Raw genomic sequence first — 21,547 nt, 5'->3', positions numbered from 1 at the left:
ACTTTTGGTCCAGGGTTTGTCTTGTGCCGTGTCTTTAATTAGTGACAATTAAAAACACACACATGTTTTAATTTATTTAAAGTTTATTAAAAGTTTAAAGTTGAGGCTGAAATAAAGTTGGAATGGAATTGAATTCACTACATATGCGTAATCTATACTGTTTACCAATTCCTAAAACTGATCAAAAAACAGCAATACAAATAGTCAAGAACATAATATAAATTCAATATATACTTTATGTATTAAATGTCCATAAAATAAAAATGCAATGCAGTTATTAGCCCTGATAGCGAGCAGCTAGGCAAATAAAATAGAAAAAGAAAACTTATTTTGATTATCTTTCAAGATAGTAGGAAAAATACGAGTAGTATATCACCTCCTTAAACGATTCTGCGCTCAGTTCAGAATATTCTCTGATACATTTGAGAAAAACATAAAGTAGCCTACTAAAAAAAACAGATCCCTAACCGTGTTGACACTGTTGTGGCTACTCCAGCAGAGTGCGCTATTGGTTCATTGAGAAGCACTCTGGCTTCCTTAGCCCTTAGTCCAGTTAGATTTAGCAAAACAATAATACATATGAACACATTGTGTTGTCAGTTGTAAGATGCAGATTGTACAAACCTGCCACACGTTTTGATATCATGGAGCTATGTGCCATGCGCGACATGCAACAGTCACGTTTTCATCGCAAATAATAACATTAGCAAGCACTTTTAATGACTTTCACTTCATTACACCAGTGAGTGAAATCGGCTGGTGTGGCGTTTAGTAATTTAAGTAAAAAAAAAAATGCAGATTGCTGCTTTTATATCACTGTATATCACAAGGCAATAAGCCCCTTGCTTAGTTTCATATTTTTAAGTGTACAACCTCATTTGTTTGTCTACTCTTTTGTGTTTTGAATGTGTGGCTTTAACGTGTGATTACTACTATGATTTTTTTACTGTGTTGTTTTTAATTTATTTTATTTCTTTATATGTAAAGTAAAGTTTAGTACCTTGAAACGCCATATATGGGCCTAAATTAAAATGTGTTATTATATTAGATTTATGTATTTACTATTGTTTTTTCTTTTTAAAAAATATATATATTTTTTCTGATGTAATTGGTAAACAGTGCAAATTAGGGGGTAAGAATATGTCTCTGAATGTGATAATTGATGAATGAATGATTAACTGCAACAGGTTTTTGTTACAATTTTCAAATAAGTATAAAAAAGAAAAAAACAAAGCATCTTTTTTTATTTAAATATTCAAGTTATACAGATGTTGTCAAACACTAACATATAACACAACACATGAGAACTTTTTCACATTCAAAAAAACAATGACTTGAAAAATAAGTACAGCAAGGATCTCATATACAATAAAAACAAAATCAATCAATCAATAAAGAAATATTTTAGTGTCAATACTGTTATCACAATTTCATTAAATGCCAGGGGGTATATCAAATATCTTTTTATGGTTGTCTAAAAATGTTTAGGCCAGGGATTTATATAGTGAATTAAATTAAATTACAAAATCAGAAAAGGGTTGGTTTGGAGGCTGGACATTTTTGCTTGTGAATAAAATACTTACCAAATAAAATAAAATAAAAACTAAATACTGAAGAAACTTTTTCTTATTTTTAAAACCTATAACACCTTTAAGGGAAAGCAGTATGATATGTTGACATAGGGGAAGATATGTGACATTACATTTAAAAAAGTCGGTTTAAAGTTTCATCAGCACACAAAAAAACACAAGAGCTGTCCACATCCATACGTTTTGAAATGAGGGAGTTATCAGGATATATTTTGTGAAGGATTTCAAAATTAGTTTATTTTACTTTGTTATGAATACAGTATTTGTGAGGTAAAACCCATGCTTTTCCTCAGTCTATGTCTTCTAAATGAGTGTGCCAATAAAACTTCTCGTGAAGAAAACCTCCTTTTGTCTTGATAAAAACGTTTCAAGGCAATAACATCCTGACAAGCGACGTGTACAGGTCAGTTTGAGTGGCTGATAACATAAACCAATAGCGGTTTAGAACTGATCTTTGAGCCAATAGGAGCCTTCGTTTAATTTCGACTGGTGGGTACGTTTCGTTTGTTCACCAGCACGCCCCGCTTGACTGCCAGCACGTCTTCCTGTCTTTGAAGTCTGACCTAATCTATCGAAAGCAAAAACGTGTATCATAATGAGCGCGAATGTATGCTATATAGTGAATACGTATACATGTGGTTATATGTAGAGCAAGTCATTGCCAGCATGTAACGTTTATGTGAATGTACCAGTTAGCAGCTTTCTCAAAATGCTTATAAATATCCATTGTGCATTTCACTGTACACCAACGCATTCGCGTTTTACATAATATGTGAACGAAATGTGGAAAACGAGTGCACCTAATGTCTGCTGTACTCCATTTCATTTTCTTGGTCTCTAGCGTTTGAAACTGTGACGTGCGGTCAGCCACGTTGGAGCCCTGTTTGTGTTTGTTCTGAGGGGAAAACAGGACGCTTGAGTGGATCCAAAATGGCGTCTGTTTCATCTTGTGCGGAAGGAAATGGTATCCGCCCACAGCGCCTTGGCCAATCAGAACGCTCGTTTCAACTCAGACGCGTTTCCGTCCCCTAGCGTCCAACGCACTGAAGTCAAAGGCCGCTGGAAAACCGCTCGAATGGGGTTGGCAGAGAGGATTAAACCGACACAAAATATGATCTTTTGATGGTTTACGTTCACCCTACCGCTACACAAATGGATTCATAAAGGTTCGTAACTTGCGGTGACGATGCAGTAGCTACGCTGTAAACAAGCTTTCGTGGATATTTAGTCTCTTTTTTTGGACGTCTGTTTGTTGGTCTACATGGTTTTAACAAGCTAGCGCTAGCCTCGATTTCAAGTGAACTGCTTTCGAGCTGCGATGGTCGTCGCGAGTTTATACGGATGTCTCCGGGCCAGTCTATAATACTGAACCGACCGCAACAAATGGGACCATCCAGCATCGGCCGAAAACATCGTGGCATAGACTAAACATTAAACAATTCAATAACTATTTTGAATTTGTGGACGTTCAGACCGAGGTAAGTCGCGTTTTTGTTGGTTCTGCATAGCTAACGCGTTAACAACAACAAACTGAGTCGCTGCCCCCCCCCCCCCCCCATGTTTGATCTGTTTTGCGACAAAGGTCAGCCTGCAATAGCTTCATTTTACTACGTATTAGTTGCACTAAAAAAGTAAATGTGTTTTGCGGTTGTGCATTTATATTATTGACATTGTTTTCACTGGAAAGACACAATTTAAGGGCACTACTCTGCTTCTTGAATGCAGCCTTTCTGTAGCATTGTTAAAATGATGATAATATGTTATAAAAACATTATTTTCGTCTATATATCACACATTGACCTAACATAATTCGTGGTGTATCATTGCCCACGTATGATGGGGCTGGCATTGGCTGTGATTATATTTGAAAATAACATTTTTGAGTATATTTTAAGTAAGCAACTAGTGCTGCATGCATTGCTGCTATGTGTGCATACCAACATATGAGTAGATCAGCCTTGAGCATGTGTTTAAGAAGTAAAAATGAATATACTTTTTTTTTTTAATTTCAGGCTTAAATGTCTTGCATAATCTATTGATTAGCAAGATATCACTTGTAATATCCCAGACAGCAGTTATTATATTTCTCAAGGTAGTGCAATGATAACATCCAAGCGTTAACCTACTTTTGTTTGTCTCAGCGGCAGTAGTTATTCTGTAATTGATACTAATCAATACCAGTCTACCTGCTTTCCAGTAAAGTGTGAACAGTGTAATAAATTGAAGTCATGAAGCACTATGTCCTGTGCATTTGCTGGTCTCTTCCAGTACTAAAGCAAAATTGCTGTGATGCAAGTCTATCTATGAGGAAATAAACAAACCAGAGACTACAATCCATGAAGAAATGCTGTGTTTTTTGTAGGACTATTTAAAGAACAGTGTCTTGAAATTCCCAGGGGCTATCTGAATTTATCAGGAAGTGTCTGTATAGACTTAGTAGACCAACAGTGGGCTGTATGGATGGATAACTGTCACAATTACCTAAGTTAGTTCAATGGGGTGTCTGTTTTTTCTGTATTAAATATAATGTAGAGGAGGGACACAGCGTGGTGGGATTTGAGATGAGCTGTAGAGGAAATGGAGTAGAGGCTCTCCACTTTGGTGCAGTACCAATGCTGAGGAAAACACTGCAGTGCCGCTGGTGGTGTTTTCCACCAAGATACTGAGAGTGTTTTAGCTTGTTGGGGCGTTCATGTTGACTACACTGCAGAGGCAGTGATGCATATCTCTGTCTCCCTTGGGCTTGCGTAGGTCCTATTTCTCGGTGCTATAGCTAAAGCCTCAAACGGTATCACATACCTTATTCTGTTATTCGTCAAGATTAGGATGTATGGGCTTTACATATAAACAAGATATTTTTGCAGAGTTCTTAACACATTTGATCTCTAATACATCACCATATCACAGATGTGTTTACATTGTGAATGTAAGATAGCCTACACATAGAATGACAATTGCATTGAAACTGAAGTTTCTCTTTTACACACAAGGTGTAATTATTGTGTCACTGGGCCTGTCGATCACTTTGATAGTTGATTTTTATAGATGTTGTTAATCTTTGACATTATAGGCTTTAAGCATTTTTTACAGGTGTGTTATGTAGTGGGCACTTGTATGCATTTTCTTTATATGTTTTCTTTTGGAATCATTTAATAGTGATGACTTCCATATTCTTGCAGTGGACTCTTAAGTAGCCAATCCAAGACACTAGTGGTGTGTTATCATTTAACGCAAATGTTTACAGTTAATGCAGCATGTCCACCTACAAACAAGAATTAACTGGAGTCTTATTGAGATATTCTGGACTTTTAAATCAAACTTATCCTGTCATAAGTGAGGATGCAATGTTACTTGGCACTCATGAACTATCGGTCCCATCAGGTTCTCATTATTGATGGCTAGATTTTGCCCCTGTTTTCTATAAGTAGTACCAGAGAATCAAACCGTGTCCTCTGCTTGCAACAGGAAATGGAGTTCTGCAGGGGTCACAAAGATCATGAGCTGTGATTGTAGCCCGGGGTTACAGGTTTTGTGTTATAGAAAGGCAAGCAACATTTCTATGTTTCTGCTCTTCGGCTGCTTCAGTGGCTTGTGTGCCACAACTCTGCAGGCTCCATTAATGGTCCTTTTACCCAGATGCAGGGGATTTGCCACTGTCAGTTAGTCCAACTCTGGGTTGTTTGCACATCAGCCCATTGTGACGGTGCTTAATGTTGGCTTAAATAAGAATAGGGTGAAATGTTAAAAATTACAATTGTCACTTTCAGCCCAGCTTTGCTGATTTAAACATTTTTTACATATGAACCCAAACAACTTCTGGAGAATCAAGACAAGAAATTCTCCGTGTCAGGCACATTCTCGTTGACTGGAAATAATCCGTTTGATGTAGGAGTGTGGGGTGGTGCGTGCGGTAGAGAGGTAGTACATGACATGGACTAAAGCAGGCAACACAGCAGGTTTGCAATCTGGTCATAAACAACAAAGTGTCTAGCCATGCTTTGAATTTGTTTGATGAATCAGATGTCAGTCCTTACTGTCAGAAGTTCCAAGATCTTCCGGTCTCTCCAGTTGGACATTTCGTAGCCATCTTTGTGTAAATCACCCACGTTTTTCACCCGCAGAGGTTTGTTTCCCAAGCCGTTGGCCAACACATGCTATAAACGGCATCAACTAATTTCTGAGAATAAACCGGAGAATGAGTTACCGTATTCACACATGGGCCCATTCGGAAAGGAATTATTTGAAAGGTTTTAGCATTAGGGAGCTGGTCAGGTAAAATCTGTTTGATGCCTTGTCTGTTTGAATCGGACATTTGCGTTCTCGCATACAGCCTCGCTAGCTAAGTAAATAAGCTCTATGGCGAACAAAAGTTGCTGATACTTACGCGTTTTGCTCAGCAAGATCATTCTTACAAGCGAACAATCAGCTGCAGAGGGAATTGCAGCCGTTGCTCAGTGGATATCATTCTAAAATGACTCGGCATCTTAACCTTTCAACAGCACAGTTTAGTTTCTCATAAATGATGACACCAGTGAAACTACAGATTGACTTGCAGGTAAATTGACCCTGCAGATATATTAAATCTATCATTGTCTGTTTTATTTTGTCTTTTTGATGTAACTAAACCATGTTTCTAGTGAAATCCGTTGCATACTAACTTTTTAGGGATTCTTTCTAGCATACTGTATGCAGTGAGATTTTGCTTAAAATGTATGCAGACCGCTATAGTCCAGTTAAATAAAAATATGGCAACCAACATGTAATAAAGCTGATTGTTGGTAGCCAGACTGGCAATTGTTTAACATTTATTTTGGCTCTTTGTATGGGTTTGCCCCACCCCTTCCTTTTTTTAATGGCTATGGCCCCTGTGTGAATTGTGGCTCCTTTACCTTAGCTTCCAGCAATTGTTTATCTTGAAAGCAAAGACGGCAACTAAGGGCACACTCACACTGTCCTTCCGCGCCGCGCCCCGGGCTTTAGGGCACTTGTCCCCCCTCCCTCAACCCCCGCGCCCCAGGCCCGTTTGTACTCACACTGCCTGGGCCTCACGCAAATGCTTCTCGCTGTCCATACTTCATCACGCCGTAACACGTCACACGCATTGATTGACGTCATGGCCATGCGTTTCTTTGTTTACAAATCTTTCCATAGACCTCAGAGTTTTTGTGCGTCTTGTCCGACTGTTTTTGAATATTTTCATCCGACCAAATCTGCAGTAAACACTCCACCTCCGCATCACACCAACGTGAACCTTTCGCCGCCATTGTTGTTGTTGTTGTTGTTAAATGTCCGCGCATGGTCCGTCCTTCTAATTTCTATGTCCAAACAGGCGCACATAAATGGTCGCAGTTATGCGCGGAGCGGGTGCACTCACACTGGTCAAACGCACTAGGCTTTAGCTGAAAAACAGTTTTGTTCTTCCCGGTGCGGACGGACAGTGGGAGTGCGCCCTAAGAGGTCAAATAATGGTTTTAAAGAGTAACTGTTTATTCAAAGAGACACTCAGTTTCAAACGTAAAAAAAAATTCAAAGACTTGTTTTTATGTAAGTAGTTGTGTTTACTAGATGAAGAGGTTTAGTTTCAGGGTTTATAAAAGACTTGAGCACTTTTAGAAAAAACAAAAACAAATACTCATACTGCTGTTTTTTTATTTGATTCAAGTCGCAATTATTTAATGTAAACATATCAGGATCATTGATCCGCACATTCAACAAAAATGTCCATCTCAGTCTATGATTATATAATGTTCCTCTTGAAAATAACTAGCCATGATACTGTTTAATTCCTAAATAGTATAATAATAGTAATAGTATAGCCTACCTGTAGGCTTACCATGGTAGTCTATGCTACAGGTGTGTCAGTGTTTGGGCATACACCGATTCTGTATTTGTCCACCGCCCCCCTGTAGGTTAGTTGTAATAGGATTAAACCCTTTTTGGATAACTTTTACGTATCAACGATCGTCAATGTGCCTTCTCCGCTCTCCGCAGAGTTGCAGGAGTCAGATTTCACTTATCAACAAGCTGACAAGACAGTCATGGAGGATTTGCAACAAAGCAGTAGTCACAAGTGAGAGCATAAAAGATGTAGGCATTACAGTGCCACAAAACTTTGCAGTTTTGTTTATATATATATATATATATATATATATATATATATATATATGGTCATGGGGGAAAATGGTGGCACCTTTTGCCCTCTTATGAGATGTGCTATATAATAGTAAGATGCAATGGTGACAGTACATGAGAAACCGTCTTCTTGAGGTCCAATTCAAAGAATAAAACCGCTTGTGCTAGTTTATAAAAGGGAAAAGTAGCCGTTAGCTGCAACACCAGCACCCACTCTGCCTGCCCTCTGTCCATGCTGGCTCTCCCCTCCCCCTCTGGTGCTGAGTGTGGTCCTTTTAGGTAAACAAGCATGGCTACTCCTGTTTCTTGCCTCTCTTTGTCCACCTCTGCCTTTCTTTTTCTCTTTCTGTCAGTTTCTCCCTCACTCTGTCCTCTTACTCCCTGTATGTGTTGTGTAAATCTTTTATAGCTGCTCTTCTACCAGCACAATCTCTGCGGATACTCAAATGGCATCTGAAGCCCTTTGAAATTCAGCCTAGTCCTTTGCCCCCTCCTCTATCCTCAAAGCGAAATGGAACAAAATGGCGGGCCCCAATCCTGCTGTTTCCCCCAAGGACTGTGGAGCCTCATTTTGGGGTTTAGGAGGTCCTGGTAGTTGATGGCGTCTTTAACTCGTGCTAGGTTGTGCTTACTTCCTAGCCTTCCGCTGCATTGCTCTTGATAATATTTTCTCTTCCCTGAGTCTCTTGCACATCAAAGGGAAAGGCTTTCTATTCTGGCATGCTGCTGCTTCTCCAGAAATGTGCTTTTTTACAGACTTGGCTTTTGATCTCTCTGATCGAGGCTTGGAAAAGGAATATTTTGGTGCTCTTGTTTTTAAGGGAAACTTACTGATCTGCTTAATCATAATTTCAGGTACGCAGAACCTTTCAAAGCGTCACACAGAAATAGGCTCCTAGAGAGGAAGGAGAAGACATTATTATTCCAGAGGGGAAATTAATTTTTTCGCTCTGTTATTATACACATTACACACACACACACACAGGCTCCTGGAGTTTGACGTCTTTAGCTGTTCTGGCATTAACGCATAATAACAAGGGCTGTCCAGCGACTTAGTGAATTTGCCATATTGATTATAATAACGTATTCAAATTGCCATGATAAGGTTATTGTTTCTTTCAGTGAGGTTAGTAAACATTATATTTATTTGAAATGTTGTAACTTGGATAACTGCTAAACAGCTGATGTTGGAATAGATTTATGTAAATGGAGTTTGGAGTTGTAGTTTGATTTTGCTCTCTAACTGAAATATCTGTGTAGATTTGTAGGGTACTAATTACATATTATACTGTGTTTCATCTGCATGGTACTAGCTCTGCTCTACTCAACTTCACTTGTTCTACAGTTTTCCATTAACAAAAGTTGTGGATAGTACCTGGTATTTTCCATTACCACCGTGGTCAAGGTTCCAAGCGAGCTGAGCCGATACAAGAAGGTCGAGTTAAACACTGCAGAGCACTGATTAGGCAGAGAGAATGCCACTAGCAGAACACATGACATCCTGCTCAAACCCATGAGTTTAAAAAAGCAATGCTACCATCAAAAGCGACTTGATTTTTGTATTCTCTATCTCCAGAATTTGAAAACAGGCATGCAATTGACAAAGTGGGCCTGTGAATGTTCTCATTTGTCCAGGTCAAAGTTATCCCCAAAGAAATTTCAGTCAAAAGCAACTGGACTTGGTTATTTGTCTAGGAAGACGTTTCACCTCTCATCCAAGAGGCTTCATCAGTTCATGTAAGCATCTGACCAGGCTGGGACTGGTCCAACTAACAGGTGTGGAGATCCAGGTTGACAAAGTGCAGACATCCCCCTGTATGGTTGCCAGTGAAATAATTCAGTGAGTGTTGCATTAAAGATGATATCACAGCAGTTTCATGCGGCAGAGCTATGGTAATCAGCTCAGAATGCAACAGGTACTATCGGCAGGGGAAAGGGAAATGGAGAAAAGGACCCTGCTGGTACCAACAAGTGAGTCAAGACGAGCAGAGCCGTACCATGTAGTGGAAACATAGATTTAGTTTTATTCTAGTTACTTTAAAGAGTCTAAGCCATTGTAAGTTAGAAGTCTCACACTGAACTCAACAACATAATTAATTAATTAATTGCCGATTGCTGAAATTCCAGATTGAAGACTCAAGGGTTTATCCTAAGGAAGAGGTGATAATGGGTGAAAGTCGTGGCTATTAAAATCACCTTCATTTGTGTATGTTTTCAACACTGACAGGACCTGAGTAGGTATTAGGCAAATAGCTGTCTGCGTCAGTCTGGGCAGGCATGAATTAGGGGTGGTGCAAATCTGGAGACAACAGTTGGTGTTTTGATTGATTGTGCTGCTGAGCAGGAGGCTGCATGGGATGAGGTCTCATCCATACGTGGCATTGGAAAGGTTCTGAGGTTAGTCGGCCAGGTCTGGGAGCTGATGGCAGAGACGGTCTGTGCGATCTGTCCCTCTGGGCTCAGCTGTTCTGGTCTGTTCAGCCTGTTGCTGACACACAGGGAAAAAGACAAGACAGACTTGCTTGCCCGGACTCACTTACCTTCTCTGTTTTTCCTCCTTAATATTAAGGTTACTAAAGCTAACGTGGCCCACACATGTTTTTTTTAACTTCCTGATAAGCTGTGTTATGAAACAGAACATAGTGCATACGTCACAGTATGTGAGTGAAAGTGGGAGAGTTGTATCCTTCCTGACTCTGTTTTTCTGTTAATGCTAGCTCATCGCTTATTGAACCTAGTTTTCACTGCTAGAACTGAATCTATGTTGGTTTGTTTTAACCATTGTTTGTCAGATCAGTTTAACAAGGTGAACTGGTTAGGTGAAGAGCTGCAGTTGGGCTATCTTTTTCTGCAGTGTCTGGTTGTGAAGTATTCTGATAGTTGTACACACCACTAATACTGATATTGTCTTTCTGGCAGGAACTTTGTGTCCTAGAATTGCGCATGCATAGAATTCAACAGGATAGAACAGGATCGTGTGTTTCCATAACCAGCTTTTGTCACTCTGAGATACATAAAAAATATCTGGGATTTATTGCCACTTTTGCTTTCTTGACTACTGTTGTGTTCAGAGGCAAACAACTTTATCAGACAGAAGGTAAGGGTTGTAGGACAAAATATTGTGTGGGGGAGGGTCGAGGTGGTGTGGCCTGGCTGAATCTCAATCACCAAGACCCTTCAGCCGGGCTGGCCTTTTGATGGGCCAGCTGCAGCCATTCATCCACCCATTTACATTGAAATGCAACAACAGGAAGGGGGAGGGGAGGGCTGTGGGAAGATGGGCCTCTGCGCCTGTGCGGGTTGGATGTGAATGAAAAGCAAAGGCATACTTAAATACCAAAGAGATGAGGTCTGTCAGCCGGGGCCCATGCCGCTACTCACCAATACATGCAGCCATACTTTGTTTCCCCCCCAGCATGCTGTGGGGCAGTATAACCAACACAAAGGATCTAAGCACCCTTTTGGACCAGTACATGCATTTTCCCCACTCAGCTCTTTTCTGTCTTTAAAGCTTGGCTGATAGCTATAAAGAGGTTGTTATTCATCCCACTGTCCATTTAAACAGCACTGTACTGCTAAACCTATTGTTGATGCAGCTTTTTGTACTTTGCCTTCTTCATATTTTGTAGGTAATTGCCTTTAGAGAGATGATTTACTTGTGTGAATTCTTTATCAAGGCTTATTTCTAAAAGCCTGTATTTGGTTGTGGAGTTTTAGGTTCTTGTTCCTGGGTTACTTTAATGGAAGTTAAATTGTGCATTTGTTCGGTAGGAGAAGCCTGTTCTGTAAGTCATTAGAGACTTAAGACACAAACTGTCGTTCAGACAGGTAAGGCCAATGTGTAATTTTCTTAGCGCTACCAGCTTTCCTCGATAACTTGGATGTCCTCAGATGTGTGCATGTGACAGTGATCAAGGGCCTACTCAGACTGTTCATTCGTACCGTGCCCAAGCACGCTTCACGACTAAAGTCTAGTTCATTTGACCAGTGTGAGTACAACTTTTCCATGCCCAGGCAATGCACGATTGGCGGCCGCGGCCCGGATGAGAGAGGTGGGCTTTAGTAAAGCACGGATGTACATGTATGGGCACCAGCATGCTCACATTTACAAGCAAGAGCATGAGCATTGACAGCAGTCCTGATGTCTATTTATATACGACTGTTCCCTGTGACGGACATTTTAAAAGATACAGTTGAAAGTTTGCGGTTGTCTGATGCAGAGGTGGTGTTTAGTGATGATTTGGGCCGATGAAATGTTCAAAAACAGTCAGACAGAACTAAATCTCCTAGGGGTGATGATGTATATTCAAGAGGCAAATGAGCAGAGGCTTTGATTATTTCAAGTAATCTGAGGGCGCACTCACACTGTCCGTCCGTACCGTGCCCCGCCCCGTGCTTTAGGGTACTTGTCCCCCTCCCCCTCTCCCCACGCGGCCTAAGCCCGTTTGTACTCACACTGCCTGGGCCTCACGCGAATGCTACTTGCCTGCCTATACGTCATCACGCCGTAACACGTCACACGCATTGCATTGATTGACGGCATCACGATGCGTCGCTTTGTTTACAAATCTTTCCATAGACCTTGGAGTTTTTGTGCGTCTTGTCCAACTGTTTTTGAATATTTTCACCCGACCAAATCTGCAGTAAACACTCCACCTACGCATCACACCAACGTGAACCTTTCGCCTTCATTTTTTTTTAAATGTCCGCGCATGGTCCGTCTTTTAAAATGTTTTCATTTTTTTTTTGATATGTCTGGCCTCGTGCTCGTACACATGCTCGTACATGTGCAAACATGCTTTACAAAAGCCCACCTCTCCCAAACGGTCCGTGGCCGGCGGGCCGCAGCTAGGCGCGGTACAGTTGCACTCACACTGGTCAAACGAACTTGACTTTACCCGTAAAACCTGCACGGTACGAATGGACAGCGTGAGTGCGCCCTGAGTGCAAGCGAACCTGGGCCGCGAGGGAAGAGGGAGGGGGGGACAATCACGATAAAGCACGGCACTGATCATCTAAAGCCATGTTCAGACCGGCAGTAGCACTGCATCAAGAACCACAGCCTTCTCATTTATTTCAATGAGACCACTGTGTTGGCATCCCAACTGCAGCAAGAAACACAAAACATCAAGCAAAAATACTGTGTTGGCTTGTCAAACATGTTCAAGCTAGATTCCAGGTATAAAACTGTAAAATAAATGGCTCAGAGGTACTTGTTATCATTGAGATCCAGGATAAATTATTGTTGCTGTGAGAACTTTCCAGGATTGAAAATACCATCTGATAGCATTATGCAGGGTTTTTCCTGTTCTTTTAGAGGGCTTAGGTGCAAATGACTTCATACACCAGCTCCAGACTGCAACCAAAATTTGAGTGTGCAAATGCATGGAGGGGGTATATACTTTACCTATGTGAGTACCGTAGGCTACACCGCGGCTAACACAAGTACTAGGCAAAGACACCTGCAGCACCACCACAACTCTCAAAATCCACCCCATTGTAAAGAAAATACTGACATTTAGTGTTGAAATCTTGTTGCGTCTCGTTCTCGTGAACTCAATATCGTTTCTCGTCACACCCCTTATTCTGAATGTATGATATATTTTTTTTATATTTTACTGTCATGACAGCGATGGTGCTGATGGTGCTGATGGTGCTGTCCATTTACCTTCTAAGCTGCATCTTCAAAAGTGCACAATAAAAATGTGACACTGATTTTCAACTGCACATTGTAATTTCCGCATCTAATATTGATTTACCGTGTGTGCCCCTTAATTTTCCGTTGGGGCCACAGCGTCTAGTGAAAAAAGTTAGTCTGGAGCCCTGTACACTAATTTGCATGTTGGTGATGGGAATTTGGCAATTATTATAATGCTTAGTGGTTTCCAGTTGCAGTGAGTACTAAAGCAAAACTTGGAAAAGCAGCTTGTCACAAAAATGTTAATAGCTGGTCCACCTTAGTTGTGCTCACTGAAGTTGTCCCCAGCTTCAGCAAGTAAAATAAACTTCTACTTTCACAGCTATAACGTTATGCTGAAAACAAACAAAGCAGTAAAGGCCAGTCAAACTCTAGCCGCTGTCTGCAGCAAAATAAAAATTTGGGTATAGTTTAACTTTTAGCGGTGAAGTGCAGACAGATGATCCTTGCAGCCAAGCAGTAACAGAGTCCTGAGACACCTGTGATGTGTCTAAAAAGAATTTCTCCCCACTTGAAACGCAGACACATACAGTATCTCCCGGCTGTAGAACGATGTAATTATTACGGCTAGTGACACTTTGCCTTTGCTTGATGTATTTTCGGTGTTACCTTCCTACTTATGGTGCTACCTTCATAGTCACCGACACATACACCACCCTCTTTTTCTCGCTGTGTGTCAGCAGATGCTCATACAGTTTTTCTCATAGGGAGTGTAATGAACCACTCTGCTTATTAAAGTATTAAACATTATTAAAGCTGCATGTGTGGGCTGCAGCCGCTCATGGTTTCGACGTTCATACACCTTGGGCAAAAACTCTTAGGAGCTTCGCTTAAGCCATATAATGGCAGGGGAAAACCCTGTTATCCACAGCAGTGCAGTATTTTGGCTTTTGATACATTTTTAAACTATTGGGTCAATTACTTTCTTCAGAATTACTGGCTAATTTTTCATCTTTCCACTGGTACTTTCTATATAATCCCCACACCAATGCATCCTCTTACATTTTGCCTTCGGACCTAAGCACCAAACTAATGGTGGCTAGGCACGAACTATAAGTTGTTTCACTGGAGGACATCTCATAGCTAGAAACATTTTTGTTTTGATGTTGGCCCGAGTGGCACTTTGTTCAAGTCCTCATACTACAAGACTGCCAGTTAAAATTGTAAGCATTAGATAAGAACTGGGAACACCCAGAAGAGGTCAGTTGTACTGGAGGGCATTTATATAGGGGACATACCGTCCCTTTTAACAGCAGTGGCACTTTGAGGGTGGGGTGCTGAGCAAAATTCTGAGGAGCGGCTTGTCATTAGAATGAGAATAGCTGGTCCACCTTAAAAGTCAGTCTACCATTAGTGAGCCTTGACTATAGTTGTCACTAGCTAAGGGACTAACACCCTTCACTTTCCCCCATTCACGAGGTGGCAAGCACGACACAGGGTCTTGAGGAGCTGTAGCATTTATTCACTGACAAATAGCCTCTCTCTACCGCTCATTCGCATTATGCACAGAACCTAGGGCATAATCTTCTATACTGATACAGGTAATTTCATATCACTATAACCATATATACAATATGTTTTCTGGTAATTTCACAAGTACATAGTATAATATAAATAATATATGAAATAGGCACATGGTAAAACCTTTTTTCTATACTCGTGTGATTTAAATGCAAATAAAGTACTGAGTATTTTCTCATTCTATAAGTTTTAGTGGAAAATGAACGCAAACAAATCAAACCACCTCCAGATGACCGACATGCTCCAAAATCTCCCACCATTTTGAATTGACGCCAACTCAGAGCAGTGATTGTTAAGGCTCTTTCTTTTCAAACCAATTTTACCTTCTCCATCTTCCGTTACCATTTCCAAACTCAACACGTATAAACTCGCTTTGGTGCTTCACTTCTTTTGTTTCTCCAGACACTTTCCCAGTTCCCTGCTTTCCTCAAGATACAAAAACACACCTCGTACGTCACACGCATATTCTCCTCAGAGAGAAGATTGGATGGGCAGGGGATTGTGTGTTTGTGAAAACGAAAGAAACAAAGCACCAAAGAGAGTCTCATTTCGATGGCTTAATAAATACATCACATGACAATTTGTACTTGATGTTTGTGTTGTAGTAATTAACTACATCGCACAAGTCACAATACATAGAGTAGTTTTAGTATATCACCTAGCCCACCCCTAGTTACCATACATCAGCATGAATATAAGAGATGTTTTTATTGCAGGTATGTCAACCCAGGTTGATCATTTCTGAGCTGCTGCCTTGAGACCTGCGATAGAATCGTTATTTCCTGCTCAAGTCTTTTGACATGAAGCATTAACAAAGATCAGTAAAAATATCTGTACGGCGTGATCATCACTTTTTTTTTAAAAGCTGAAAACTAGTAGATAATCTGAAAAAAATGACATAAGAAGCTAAATGGCAAGACATATGTTGTTGCTAATTTTAGCTCACCCACTTTCTTTGTGTTCTACATTGCTGCATCTTGTCAAACTAATGGGATGTCAGTTGGGCAACTGGAAATTTGATGGGCATTCCAGTTGGTCATTTTTAATTTTCTGACAACGGGTCTATTAAGAAAATGTCAACAGAATACACAACCGTATAATTGGTCATATCTTGCAGCCCTGCATACGTTTTAATGTAATATTGTCTAGAATATTCTTACTAATTCACAGAGGTGAAGCTTTACTCTTCTCTTACTGCAGAGGTAAGAATTAGGCTAGTGTGTTTAACCAGAGCATTCAGCAGGGAGTGGAAAATCACATCATCTTCAGTCAGCTTGCACAGGGACTTTCCCTCCTGAATATGTGGCAGCCCAGAGCACTTCTTAAAGCTACAGGCCAGTATGTGTTTGGCCCTTGTGTCGAGGCTTGTTCATTCACATTGTATTCCTGTGTCACGCATTGTTAATACACTTCACTGAGTTATTTGTTATGCCCAGAAAGCAAGCGCTCTAAACGAGAAGTGGAAATAGGAGAACAGGAAATATAGAAAACATTTAAAGTCTGCCTAGAGCTGCCAATAATCTTTCCAGCATTTCACTGTTTGTCTGCCAAGGCTCTGAATAGTTGCATATCTGTGATTAGTTGACTAGAGTTAACCGGACACTGATCTTAAAAGTTCTTTTGATACTAGAACCTTCTTCCCTATAAATACACAGTCTTGTTTTTGTGCCCATCTGTGTGTTTGCGTGTGCGTGTGGTTGCGTGTGTGCCTGTGTCACTCATACTCCCTGCAGTGAATCTTTTTATAGCAACAGCCAGCAGCCAGCAGTGTAATCTCTGGCGTGGATGTAGGACAGTCTTTTATTCCTCCTCATTACTTATGCAAAGCCAGTTTTCACCCACAATCACTGCATAGTCTGTTACTGTTTTCTTAGAAAAAGGTTAGCAGTTAAAGATTCATGGCAATGTTTTTGCATGTATATGCTACAAATTGTGTACGTTAGAGATGAGTCTTCCACATTGGTGTGGACCGTACATGACCCGTATGTATCTTAACACTATTTCTTTATTGCGTTTTCAACGCAGATTGTACTCTTAAATGTAGTCGGGGTTGTTACCGGATGGTAAGCCACGTAAACCACATAGCAGTCATGTTGTTTTCTGTTTTTACATTTCCTCCTGCATTTATCCGATGCCATGTGCTGTGAAACAAGCTGAAAAATGCGTTTCCGTCCTCAGTGCTCTATCCAGCTCTCACTGGATTTCCTTTTCACCAATGATGCAGAGGAACACCTGCACCGAACAACAAACTGCAGTTCTAGTTCCACCTTTTGGTGTTCGATTAATGTGCTAGGTACTTTCTAGAGAGGATAATGAAAAACGTGATGGAATGGAGCAGTTCTATGTGGTACCATCCACAGCTTTTGACAACGGAAATGCAAAAATATGCATGCTAATGTGTAACAAACTGAATTGAACGGAACCAGAATGGCTTAAGTATTTCATTCATGGTCTATGGTGTCAGAAAACCACACCTGGAAGGCAGGTAGCAACATTGATGTAATAAAACATCATTGGGAATCCAAATTAATTAATTTATTATTCCTGAATTAAATGGCCTTCCTTTTTTAAACAAAGAAGGTGTGAGCTTAAAAGTGTGCACATATTTTGCCATAAGCATTTCCTTTCACACCATATGTTTCAGAGGCTATGTTTTTGGTTCATACATCATTAACTGTCACATGGTTTTTTTATCCACAGCCATGTAGCGCCACCGTTCAACATTTTATAAAGAAATGTTAATTTGCAGGACGGTTCAAAATTGGAACTCTATTTAAAGCTACAACTGTTCCATTATGAATGCATTTCCTATTGAATTATTTAGTAATAAGGGGCTAAATTTGGAGTGGTTGGCTGATGGAGCAGTTGGGTTTTGGGTCCATCAACATATAAAGTAGTGTCAATTGCCCCTTGCCCTCTTCCTCTGCCATGCCAGTCCTGTATACTTTTCCTTCATTACTACGTCTACGTTGATTGTAGATGTTGTATACATACTCTCCACATCTGTTTCGCACAAACACTCACACACGCTCATTTCATTGTACTTATATGCAACATATCTTCCATCCCATCACCCTCTGTGGTTCTTTGACACATAAGATCATCTGCTGAAGCCCTGTGGTGCACTGTTATGCTGCTCTCTCACACACTTGGCTCAACTCTCCTTGTCCTCTCTTTCCACCCCCCAACACCTCTGTTCTCTCTCTACCTCTGTTTCTTCTTTCTCTCTGCCATATTTTCCTTCCCATCTTTAAATGTCAGAGCCCAGCAGTACTCTTGCATACTGCATCCTCAGATGCCCGTCTCCCCCCTCTCACCTCATTCTCTGACAGCCTCCTCCCCCATCTCCACCTCCATGCAGTAGCCCTGGTTCCTCAGGAAGCACTGCTTGCAGGAAGCTAAGGGCGTTGGACCTAACTATTTGCCTGGTTCCTTCTTTGACAAAATCATAGTAAACTATGCGCACACACACAAACATCCTTAGTTTTTCTGTGGTGAGTTTGCCGTATGTTGTGAAAATTTACTGGCCGTGCCTTTTCTGTAGTCCCAAATGTAAATATTTCTTATAATGTTACATATGTAATGGCTGTAATGGTTCTTGTTTGCACCGTATCTTCTCCATCCTGTGCACACAGCCAGATGCAGAATATGTGGTACATTGGTCATGGACATATTTTAGAACATTTCACAAGCTCAAGTTCCTACCTGAAAGTGTTTTGCTCTATGCCATTAGAAACGTACACTAAGGTTGGCTAAGCGAGTACGAGTCATTCACACTATGGCAAGCACAAATTAAATGCCAGAGCTGGAAGACCCACCTTCCTGGTCAGCTTAAACAGCAACAGAGAGAGAGCTGTGTAGAGGATGATGTGTCGGTGTTACTCCACAGTTGTAGGGCTAACGATAGTTTATGTTCTATAGCCTATTGTGACCTCTTACCTTTGGGGATTTTTGAGAAGGACCAATTAAAAATGAAAAAATTCACTGAGCTGGAATGAAAATAAACCCTTTCTATGTGGATTGTGCTGCTTTCTTAAACATACATCATGTTCAGTATCCATGAATTGCTGACCATTTAAATAAAAAATAAGATTCTATATGTAACTGTTTCTAAATCACCAAAAACATTATTTTCTGCATTATATGTTCTTTAAAAAAGTTGTGGAGAACACATAAGCTATAGATACTGATATGTCTGTGATAGGCTGATATCTGTCTCTATTACTGCACTGTGCTTACACCCATAGTATGCAAGCAGTTTTTGTCTGCCAGTAGATTCTGATGCCTAATCTTAAGGTAATGGCCAAGCTAAAGTGCATAGAGGTTGGCTACGTATTACACATTGTTAAAGGTAAATTCACACAACTGTAATTTTTGTATCTGTGTCTGGAACATTTGAGATGGCAGTCAGTTGTCTGTTTCATCAATGCGTACGCTTCTATTTCTACAATTGTTCCGCACATCAGTACATGCCCGGCTCGTTTTTTTTTTAATGCTGATAGCGAGAAGGCTGTTGTTTACTGTCTCCATGTCTCGGCAGCACTTAAGATGGAACTTACTGATGGAACCAGTAGTTAATTCCGAGATCGCAGGATTGCATCAATACCTTGAGGGCCAATCAAGTACTCGTTTTCCTTACAAAAACGTAATAAAATTCTGCATTCACATTCTGTTAATGATCAGTCCTACTGGGGAGAACATGCGCTCCACTCGCACAGAGGTGGCTGGTATCAGCAGGTGCTGCTACGCTCAGTTTTTTTGTCCAGGCCCGTGTTGGACTTCCACCTCTCCTACACCCTTTGTGTCGTCTTGGCCTTGCACAGTAACTCTGTTATGTAGGTCACACAACCGGTTCCAAAAATCAAGGGTGTGTTACTCGGTTCAAGTGCAGAAGCTAGAGGTGTGCGTGTAAACAAACAACTTTAGTACCGTTTACCAATTGATTTCATGTGAAACGAGGACTACTCAAGGAATCGATCACTCACACCAATCCCTAAATGATAGTATTGCTTGGACGAGTATAGTTTGAACTTTCTTCACTAAGTGATTGTACTGTCTTTAAAGTGACTATAGTGCAAAGGCTCATTAGCATTAATTGGCACAGTATACAGTCCCACCACACCAGTAGGGAAGGGGCTTCATGCCTGCTTACAGTGGAGTTAATCCTTCCAGCATCAGGGGTTTTCCTTTCAGATTTTCTTCTTTTTTAACTTGCTATCAAGTTACCCTCTCCTGCATAAAAAGCTGTCCTGTTTAGTTAAACAAGGCATTGGAATAGCTCATGATTATTAAACATTTCGTAAACATTTCACGTCTTTTCTCCACATGCACAAACAGATCCAACCAATAAAACCATCATGTCTAGCCACTGTTAGGCAGCAAGTCTGTCATAGTCCACCACAGTATCACATCATCGTTAAAGCAGCAGCAGCGACTGTTGAATAGAGGTTGAGGAGACTCAGTTACTGTTTGCATTGTACACTGAATTCAGTAGCTTGTAGCATAGCTCGTTAGCATATTTGGGTTGAGTTTTTTACTACGGATAGTCAGTGTTTGCTTCCTCCAGCAACAGGTTACAGCTTGAGGAATGAATGAACATTCTGCTCTGTGAACGCATAGTGCATAATCTGCATAACCTGTATAGATGGCTGTTTAAATCACACAGATATCCAGCTGTTTTAATCTGATCAATGTAGCTGGATACAGTTAATAAGTCTGTGAGTGTGTGTGTGTGTTTCACTACAGGCAGATTCCCCTCACTCACTTTGATGGGTGTGGAAATAAAATCAACAAATCAATAAATAAACATTGTGGATTTCTCTCAATTGAACCAACTGGAAAACTATTTTGATTCTGTAAATTTCTGCTATCAGTCAGCCACCTGGTAATGGCAAGTTAGCAGCTGCTATCCAGCTGCTGACAGGCGGTTGTATAAGGAAGACCCTTTCAGATACTTCCCAGTTATCTGTGTTAATCTGGCACCTTGTGACAATTTAGTTAATTGTTGGACATACCCTTTTATCTGGCAGCTCTCCTGGTTACTTTACAATATGGCGGGTCACTCTAAGCTGACTGAAACCCTGCAAAAGCAGGTTGTCAAGATGAAGGCCAAAGAGATGACCCTTTCAGCTATGGCAAGAGAAGTTGGGCGTTCCAAGTCTGTGATTCCAAAAATATTGAAATTTTACAAGGACACAGATTCATTTTAGTCCCTCAAAAAGGCCAGTCGTCCACGTAAAACAAGTGCACAAGAGGACAGGATTATGTAAAGACTCTTAATGGGGAATTGGTTCAACACTGCTGCTGGAGTTTCTCGCCATTACAGGGCTGAACAGGGCAAGGATCTGTCCCGGCACATAGTGTTTTGTCCTTTAATATTTCAGTATAAATCAAGTATTTATAATTTGTTCTCTAAATTTGATCTCCAGTGTATTCTTACACTTGTTTTCCTTATCACACAGACAAATACAACCGTACACGTCCTGAATTTAAGTTTCTCTCTTACTGAACGTAGACATTAGCTTAATTGCCTTGTTAACTTAAAAACACACTTTATTCAAAATTAAATAAAACTCACCAAAATTGTCTTAATTAATTTTTCCACTGT

At 40.5% G+C, this 21,547-nt stretch overlaps 1 protein-coding gene across 3 annotated transcripts in view; it reads left to right on the top strand.

The window, feature by feature from the left end:
* The first annotated feature begins 2,636 nt into the window (after positions 1–2,636).
* Positions 2,637–21,547, top strand: part of ankrd11 (ankyrin repeat domain 11) — a 108,411-nt gene continuing 89,500 nt past the window's right edge. For 2 of the 3 annotated variants that reach the window (XM_083913788.1, XM_083913786.1), the window contains exon 1: positions 2,637–2,755. The gene's annotated coding sequence lies outside the window, so the exon portion shown is untranslated. The other variant, XM_083913787.1, reaches the window with a different exon arrangement.

The sequence above is a fragment of the Echiichthys vipera genome (genome assembly GCF_963691815.1).
Source record: "Echiichthys vipera genome assembly, chromosome: 1".
Taxonomy (NCBI): Eukaryota; Metazoa; Chordata; class Actinopteri; order Perciformes; family Trachinidae; genus Echiichthys; species Echiichthys vipera.
This window is presented reverse-complemented; position numbering and strand designations above follow the sequence as displayed.